The 10,033-nt window shown below is 36.2% G+C and overlaps 1 non-coding gene across 1 annotated transcript; it reads right to left on the reverse strand.

The window, feature by feature from the left end:
• Nucleotides 1–7,421: 7,421 nt before the first annotated feature.
• On the reverse strand, nt 7,422–7,528 carry LOC131159039 (small nucleolar RNA R71). Its single transcript, XR_009137654.1, has one exon. It is a non-coding gene; the product is annotated as a small nucleolar RNA R71 (small nucleolar RNA).
• Nucleotides 7,529–10,033: the final 2,505 nt, after the last annotated feature.

Genomic DNA, 10,033 nt, shown 5'->3' on the forward strand with positions numbered 1-10,033 from the left:
AAAACTAGGTGAAATCGGTTTCCTAGAAGTTTTCACCCTCATTAATTTGATACGTGGCAACCAATTTTATTTTTCATTTTTAAAGTAGCCTTATTTCAATTTCGCATTCTAAAATTATTAATCTTTCAAAATAAAATCAGGATTTGTACAATTTCAGTACTTGGTAAAATTAAGATATCAATCTCTGAGAACAATACTCTTGACATCACTACATTATAAAATTACGATACTGTGCATTTGCAGTTTTGCACCGATCAAGGTTTTGGCGCCGTTGCCGGGGATTGAGTTTTTCTTATTTTTGTCAATATCAAAACAAAGTAATTTGGATTTTAATTTAGAATTTTATTTTTATATTTTTATATTTTATTTCTTTCTATTTTATTATTTTTTATTATATTTTTTTATCTTCTTTATTTCAGGTGTGTTTTTTATGTTGGATGCGTCGTGCTAGAACTCGTGACATTATTCCTTTTGATACGGAGATTGAAAGAACTCTTAGAGCACTAAGAAAGAAGAAGAGGGTACTAGCCATGGAGAAAGAACAAGATAATATGCAGCCACGCGCCTTGAAGGATTATGTATGGCCAGTTGTGAATGACAACTATTGGGGTATCAGACACCAGCCCATTAATGCCAACAATTTTGAGCTCAAACCTACATTAATCAGCATGGTGCAGCAAGCTCAATTTAGTGGATCACCACTTGATGATCCCAATATCCATCTGGCAATGTTTCTAGAGAGCTGCGACACTGTGAAGATCAATGGTGTTACTAAAGACACCATTAGACTGAGATTGTTCCCTTTCTCTTTGAGGGGTAAAGCAAGAGGTTGGCTACAGTCTCTACAACTGGAGAGTATCACTAGTTGGTAGGACATGGTAGAAAATTTTTTAGCTAAACTCTTCCCACCTGCAAAAACAGATCAACTCAGGAGTATTGGTAAATTCAAGAAACATGATTTTAAATCACTCTATGAAGCTTGGGAAAGGTAAAAGGATTTGATTTGACGCTGCCCACAACATAGATTGCTAGATTCGTTGCAAATTCAGATGTTCTATAATGGGTTCAATGGGAAAACTTGGACTTTAGTTGATGCTGCATTTGGGGGAACTTTGATGTCAAAGACACCTGAGCATGCTACTGCCCTTTTGGAAGAAATGACCTCAAATAACTATCAATGGCCAACTGAAAGAACTATGACTAAGACAGTTTATGAGATTCATGAATTGGAGCAGTTTGTTACACTTTCTATTCAAGTTGCTTCTCTATCTCATCATATTTCAACTTTGACAACCCAAAGGATACAACAAAGTGGAGAATATGTGGCAGCTACAAGTAAGATAGATACGAGCAATGGAGCAAGTCAAGAACAGGTTCAATACATCAATAATTGGAAATAAAACTATCAGGGTGATTCTTTGCAACAATATTACCATCTAGGGCTTCGAAATAATGAGAATTTGTCTTACGGAAATACAAGGAATGTGTTGCAACCTCCTCCAAGTTTTGAAAGTCATTAAGTTGAGAAGAAGATGTTATTTGAGGATGCCATGATATCATTTCTTGAGGAGAGAAAAGCAAGGTTTAAAAACTTGATTCATGGTTGGATGATATAGAGACTCATTGCAACAATATAGGAGCCACTATGAAGAATCTTGAAATGCAAATTGGGCAACTAGTCACGACCATCAGTACCCAATAGAGAAGAACTTTTCCTAGCAACAGAGAAGTGAATCCTAAGGAACAATGCAAGGTCATCACACTTAGGAGTGGAAGAGAAATTGAGAAGTCACCAGAAAACGAAACCATGTCCACACCTACAACTAAAAATAATGGTCGAAGCAAGAATAAAGGGGAAGAAGAGGAGATTGTGGATGATACACCAAGAGAGATAGACACGCCTCCAGCAACTTCCTTTCCAGACAATCCTCATATTCTCTCTACTCCACTTCCTTATCCTCAACGTTTTCAAAAATGAAAATTAGATAAGCAATTTTCTATGTTTTTGGATATTTATAAGAAAATTCACATATATATTCCTTTTGTAGATGCCTTGGAACAAATGCCAAATTCTATCTAATTCCTGAAGGACAACATTTCCAATAAAAGAAGGTTGGAGGAGTTTGAAATAGTGAAGCTTACCAAGGAATGCAGTGCTATCCTTCAAAAGAAATTACCTAAAAAATTAAAAGATCTATTGAATTTTACATTGCCTTGCACTATTGGAAATTCATTTTTTGATAAATTTTTATGTGATCTTGGTGCTAGCATTAATCGTTCGCCACTTTCTATTTACAGGAAATTAGAACTTGGAGAGATGAAACAAACAAGAATTTCTTTGCAACTAGTAGACTGATCCATCAAGTATCCATGTGGAATCATAGAAAACGTATTGGTAAAGGTGGACAATTTCATTTTTCCTGCTAAATTTGTGGTGTTAGATATGGAGGAAGACCAAGAAGTTTCACTAATTCTTGGTTGACCATTCTTGGCCATTGGAAGGACTTTAATTAATGCTCAAAAGGGTGATTTAACATTGAGAGTGGACAAGGAAGAAGTTATGTTCAACATCTACCAAGACATGAGATTCCCAGAAGATCCAAGTACTTGCTTTCGGGTAGATGTCATTCAGCAAGGTGTAGAAAAATCCTTTCAAAAATATGTACCATCTGATCACCTAGAACAATCCTTGCAGCAAATTACAACACAGCAGCGTGTGAGGAGGCTAGAACCTATTGTAGCAAGGACGAATTATGTAATCTTTAATGAAAAGATGCAGCAACCTATATCTCCAGAGTTGAAACAATTCCCTGCACATCTTCACTATGCGTTCTCAGGTGATGCGTATGAAAATGCAAAAATCTACAAAGAGCAGACGAAGAAGTGGCATGACAAATAGATTCTTAGGCGTGAGTTTTCTCCAAGACAACAAGTTTTACTCTTCAACTCAAGATTAAAACTCTTCCTGAGTAAGTTGAGGTCAAGATGGACAGGTCCTTATACAGTCGATAGAGTTTTCCCTTTCGAAGCAATATACTTAAAGGACAAGACAGGGAATATAGTCAGAGTTAATGGTCAGAGATTGAAGCACTACTATGGTCCATGGAGAAGAAATGGAGAGGAACTGTGCATTTATTCCTCTTGGAGATCCTGGTTGATAAAGATTGAAACGTCTAGCTGGAGACATTAAAACAAGAGCTTATGGGAGGCAACCCAATGAGCTTTTCTTTTTTTTATTTATTTTATCTTTATTAATTAATTTATTTATCTATTCACTTTTCAATAATTTAAATTTTTTATGCAAGTTTATTTGGCACGAGTACAGAGCTGAAAATTTAATTCCTCGACGGTTTCACCAAAAAGCTAGGGAAGTTTCTTTCTTTTCTTCGATCTTTCTCATCTTTGAATAACATTGAAAACAATGTGAATATGGATGATTAGGCAATGAGTGACACTACTTATGCCCTTCACATACTTGCATATAACCTAGGAGTACACACTTGGGTCAATTATATGTAGTTTCTCTTTATATGGCTAAACTAGGAATTATAACTTATTGAAGGTTGATTGGCAGTTCATCTGTGTTGATCTAGCTATATAAACTCTTGTATCTACATGGTATCTGTTGTGGCTTAAAAAATACATGTTCAGGTGACCTGTGGCACTTAGGGTTCCTTGCAAACACTGAGAGAGTGCCTATGGCGACTTTGACACCTTGTGAGGTACTATTGAGTCATTTATCATTCTTTTTGAGTTTTTGATGTCAACTCAGAGTTCATGAAACTCAAATTTCCCTATTTTTTTAGGATATTCTTTGTAAACTAGTCTTGGTTTTTTACTTGCTAACCTAGGGGTGACATCTAGTGGAGAGATAGAAACCTAGATCTTGTAGCCTACTCAAGATGTAAGGGCTGAGCCACCACTAAAAGTAGACTTGTTTCATGGACTTTTGTTCTAGCTCAATGCACATGGGTGGTATGAAAACAATAAAAGAAGTGTTATGATTGTCTTATACTGACCATAAAAAGAAAGAAATTGAAAAACGAGTAGAAGAAAAAAAAAGAGAAAAAGAAATACCCCAGAAGAGGTGAGAAATTAATACCTGCTCCACACAACTACAACAAAAGTTTGGGACACGACATATGTTCTCTACATATGAAGACTCTTCACCGGCCTAATGCCTCAAATGTATTCACATCTAGTTTGTGAATAAGCTAATCTAGGGTGGTCTTGGTTGGATATGACGAGTAGGTGAGAAGATGTTAGGGCGAAGGACCCGACACCTCGGAAGTAGGCTGGATCCTTTTCATACTAGTCCACTCCGTACATTTAGCATTTGTTCCTTACAAAATGTGGGATGTTTGATCATGACACTTCTCCTCACATATGACGAGTGAACCCATCCTTTTTGAGTGTTTTTGAGGGTTTACCAATTAGGCCAAATCAAAGCGACAGTTCTATAGGTGTCCATGGATATCCTGGGTGTAATGAGTCGTACACATTACACATGTCTCGAGATTTTGCCTATTTATATTCAAATTTGTATGACTGCATTAACTCTCAATTGTGATTGCTGGTTAATTTTATATGACTATAGTGTTCTTAATGGCTATATAATGCAAGAGTGACTTACGTCAAATTTGTGTGAATTGTGTTTGAATGAGCTTGTGTGTACTTTGGTGATATTCCTGTGTGTGAAATGGTATGATTATGTTGCATGTGCGTTCATTCATTGAAATTGATATGGCACCACCCTAGATTACATTCCCATTATTTTCTAAAAACTAGCAAAACACTCGCTGGGGGTTGTGATAACGCACCATAGTTGCATAGTTATGCATTTAAATTCATGCATTCAAGATCATAGTCTTAATTAAAATGCCCGATTTTATCTAATGTTTTAATCATCGACCTCACCCTATAATTTTAAGATAAATTAGTCTACTTTTGTTGAAAATCTGCGGACACTCATATTTTATTATTGCAGGATAATTTTTGGAAGCAAAGCCATGCACACAAAGAAAGGTTGTTTTCGACACTATTTATAAATCTATGCCTAATTCCCTCATCTGACCTCTAATTCCAATTATTCAAGATGATATAGAAAGCTAAGATAAACCTCTACAACTTTCATGTTTTGCATTTTGAGAAATACTGGCTACATCAAGGTCAAAATCGGACATGAAATTACCATACGCTGTTTTTATGGATTATTTCAGCATTACTTCATAATCTGGGCGTAACATTCTTGTTCGAGCTCCGATCGAGATATTTCAAAATTATGTGGAAAGCCAAGGAAAATTTCTACAATTTTCATGTTTTACGATTTTAGAGTTACGGGTTGTAGGAGGGTCTAAATAGGGCATGAAAGTAGACGGCAGACCGTGCACTTTTGAAAAAAAAAAGAAAAAAAAATAAACAAAATATAAAATATGATGTGACCCAGCCATGCAGCCGAGTCCTCTTGGTGCGGCGCTGGGTGAGATGCACATGGATAGGAGGGGGAGAAAACACAAAGAAACACAAATAAAAGAGAAAAGAAAGGGAAGAAAAGGAGGATTTTGAAAAGTCAATGAAAAAGGAGGCCAATTAGGTTTTCTTGGTGGGTGCCGCGGATAAGGAAAATATAGAAGACACAGAAGGGTTTCACATTTTGTATAGAGGAGGCCTCATCACACACATAGAGATTTTTCTCTGGGACTGAAGGTGGGGCGCACGGACAGGAGGATTCTTTTGGTGGTGAATTCTCACACACGCTGGATTTTTTTTTTAACTATTCTTTTTTGGGGAGGCCACATACAGGAAGTCGTAGCAGGGGGACTTGTCTTAGATTCTTTTTGGGAGATTGTGGGGAAGAAGGTCAACACAAACAGTGGTAAAGGAAAGCAGCGGCACAGAAAAATAAAATCTTTTTAGAAACCAAAAAGCGGCGAACAACGACGGTGTTCGGGATGTTCGTGATGCGCGATGACAATACTGTGGGTGTTGTTTTATCTTCTACTCTCCAAATAAAAACAAACATGGTGAAATATTTTTTTTTGGATTTAATTTTCGGAAAGAGCTAATTTTTGTATTCTAGGAAAACGATGTTGCCAGTTTTAAACTATGCTTGCTCTATGATGCTAATGTGAAGTAGTTTTCCTTAATGTTTGTTTGAGTTATTCTGCGCTTAATGCTTTTGGACATTAATTAGATGATGTTGATCTTCTGATTTGCTACCGAAATGGGGAATTATAGGATAGATCTTGGATAATTCAGCGTAGGTGAATATAGAGATCGAAAGACTTGTATGAACTTACGTAGAGTTAAATAAAATCGTCAGTTTTATTGCATTTTTGCGTTATTAATTTGCATACTCTTATGTTAAATAATAAACAAGAATATGTTCTGATTGACTATCGAAAAAGGCTTTTGGAAAAATTAGAGATTTTCTAACAAACAGAGAAAATGAAATCGAATTAGCTAGATGAGTAAAACATAGTGCAAAATTAGGTGAAATTGGTTTCCTAGAAGTTTTCACCCTCATTAATTTGATACGTGGCAACCAGTTTTATTTTTCATTGAATAGTTTATTTAAAGTAGCCTTATTTCAATTTTGCATTCCAAACTTATTAATCTTTCTAAATAAAGTTAGGATTTGTACAATTTCGGTACTTAGAAAAATTAAGACATCAATCCCTGAAAACGATACTCTTCACATCACTATATTATAAAACTACGATACTGTGCACTTGCAGTTTTGCACCAATCAAGTTTTTGGCGCCGTTGCCGAGGAGTGAGTTTTTCTTATTTTTGTCAATATCGATACAAAGTAATCTTGATTTTAATTTAGAATTTTATTTATATATATTTTTTTATTTTATTTCTTTCTATTTTATTTTATTAATTTTTATTATTATTTTTGTCTTCTTTATTTCAGGTGTTTTTGATGTTGGATGCGCCGTGCAAGAACCCGTGACATTATTCCTTTTTAGGCGGAGATTGAAAGAACTCTCATAGCACTAAGAAAGAAGAAGAGGGTACTAGCTATGGAGAAAGGACAAGATAATGTGCAGCCGTGCACCTTGAAGGACTATGTACAGCCAGTTGTGAATGTCCACTATTCGGGTATCAGATGCTAGCCCATTAATGTCAACAATTTTGAGCTCAAACCCACATTAATCAGCAGGGTGCAACAAGCCCAATTCAGTGGATCACCAGTTGATGATCCCAATATCCATCTGGCAATGTTTCTAGAGATCTACGACACTGTGAAGATCAATGGTGTTACTGAAAACACCATTAGACTGAGATTGTTCCCTTTTTCTTTGAGAGACAAAGCAAGAGGTTGACTATAGTCTCTACAACCGGAAAGTATCACTAAGTTATAGGACATGGCTAAAAAATTTCTAGCTAAATTCTTCCCACCTGCAAAAACAGCTCAACTCAGGAGTGAGATTGGTCAATTCAAGCAACACGATTTTAAATCACTCTATGAAGCTTGGGATAGGTAAAAGGATTTGATTCAATGCTGCCCACAACATAGATTGCCGAATTTGTTGCAAATTCAGATGTTCTATGATGGGTTAAATGGGTAATCTCGAACTTTAGTTGATGTTGCATTTGGGGGAACTTTGATATCAAAGACACCCAAGGGTGCTACTGCTCTTTTGGAAGAAAAGAGCTCAAAGAACTATCAATGGCCAACAGAAAGAACTATGGAAAAGAAAGTTACTGGGATTCATGAATTGGAGACGTTTTCTACACTTTCTGTTCAAGTTGCTTCTCTATCTCATCAGATTTCAGCTTTGACAACCCAAAGGATACAACAAAGTGCAGAATATGTGGCAGCTACAAGTAGAACAAATCTGAGCAATGCAGCAAGTCAAGAACAGGTTCAATACATCAATAATCGGAACTACAACTATTGGGGTGATCCTTTGCCACAATATTACCATCTAGGGCTTCGAAATCATGAGATCTTGTCTTATGGAAATACAAGGAATGTGCTGCAACCTCCTCAAAGGCTTGATAATCATCAAGGAGAGAAGAAGATGTCACTTGAGGATGCCATGATATCATTTTTTGAGGACACAAAAGCAAGGTTTAAAAAACTGATTCACGATTGGATGACATTGAGATTCATTGCAACAATATAGGAGCCACTATGAAGAATCTTGAAATGCAAATTGGGCAACTGGTCACAACCATCAATATTCAACAGAGACGAACTTTTTCTAGAAACAAAAAGTGAATCCTAAGGAACAATGCAACGCCATCACACTTAGGAGTGGAAGAGAAATTAAGAATTCACCAGCAAAAGAAACCACGTCCACACCTACAACTAAAAATAATGGCCGAAGCAAGAATAAAGAGGAAGAAGAGGAGATCATGGATGATACAACAAGAAGGATGGACACGCCTCCAGAAATTTCCTTTCCAGACAATTCTACTATTCTCTCTACTTCACTTCCTTATCCTCAACGTTTTCAAAAACAAAAATTAAAAAAGCAATTTTCTATGTTTTTTGATATTTATAAGAAAATTCATATAAATATTCCTTTTTGCAGATGCCTTGGAACAAATTCCAAATTCTGTATAATTCCGAAAAGACATCATTTCCAAGAAAATAAGGTTGGAGGAGTTTAAAACAGTGAAGCTTACCGAGGAATGCAGTGCTATCTTTGAAAAGAAATTACCTCAAAAATTGAAAGATCTAGGGAGTTTTACATTGCCTTGCACTATTAGAAATTCATTTTTTGATAAATTTTTATGTTATATTGGTGCTATCATTAATCTTATGCCACTTTTGGTTTACAGGAAATTGGGACTTGGAGAGATGAAACAAACAAGAATTTCTTTGCAACTAGGAGACCAAACCATCATGTATATGCGTGAAATCATAGAAGACGTATTGGTAAAGGTGGACAATTTCATTTTTCCTGCTGATTTTGTGGTGTTAGATATGGAGGAAGACAAAGAAGTTCCACTATTTCCTTGCTGACCATTCTTGGACATTGGAAGGACTTTAATTGATGTTCAAAGGGTAACTTAACATTGAGAGTGGAAAAATAAGAGGTTATGTTCAACATCTACCAAGACATGAGATTCCCAGAAGATCCAAGCACTTGCTTTCGGGTAGATATCATTCAACAAGGTGTAGAAAAAGCCTTTCAAAAATATGTACTAATTGATCACCTAGAACGATCCTTGCAGCAGATCAATTAATTTATCTATTCACTTTTGAATAATTTAGATTTTTTATGCAAGTTTATTTAGCACCAGTATGGTTAGTTGTGAATGACAACTATTCGGGTATCAGACGCCAGGCCATTGAGGCCAACAATTTTGAGCTCAAACCCACATTAATCAACACGGTGCATCAAGCCCAATTCAGTGGATCACCACTTGTTGATCCCAATATTCATCTGGCGATGTTTCTGGAGATCCGTGACACTATGAAGATCAATGGTGTTACTGAAGACATCATTAGACTGAGATTGTTCCCTTTTTCTTTGAGGAACAAAGCAAAAGGTTGGCTACAATCTCTACAACTAGAGAGTATCACTAGTTGGCAAGACATGGCAAAAATTTTTTTGGCTAAATTCTTCCCACATGCAAAAGCAGCTCAACTCAGGATTGAGATTGGTCAATTCTAGTAACATGATTTTAAATCACTCTATGAAGCTTAGGAAAAGTAAAAGGATTTGATTCGATGCTGCCCACATTATGGATTTCCAGATTGGTTGCGAATTCAGATGTTCTATAATGGGTTAAACGGGCAAACTCGGACTTTAGTTGATGCTGCATCTTGGGGAACTTTGATGTCAAAGACACCTGAGGGTGCTACTGCTCTTTTGGAAGAAATGACCTCATATAACTATCAATAGCCAACTGAAAGAACTATGGCTAAGAAAGTTGTTGGGATTCATGAATTGGAGTCATTTGCTACACTTTCTACTCAAGTTGCTTCTCTATCTCATCAGATTTTAGTTTTGAAAACCCAAAAGATACCACAAAGTGTAGAATATGTGGCAGCTACATGTAGGACAGA

The sequence above is a fragment of the Malania oleifera genome, chromosome 6 (genome assembly GCF_029873635.1).
Source record: "Malania oleifera isolate guangnan ecotype guangnan chromosome 6, ASM2987363v1, whole genome shotgun sequence".
NCBI lineage: Eukaryota > Viridiplantae > Streptophyta > Magnoliopsida > Santalales > Ximeniaceae > Malania > Malania oleifera.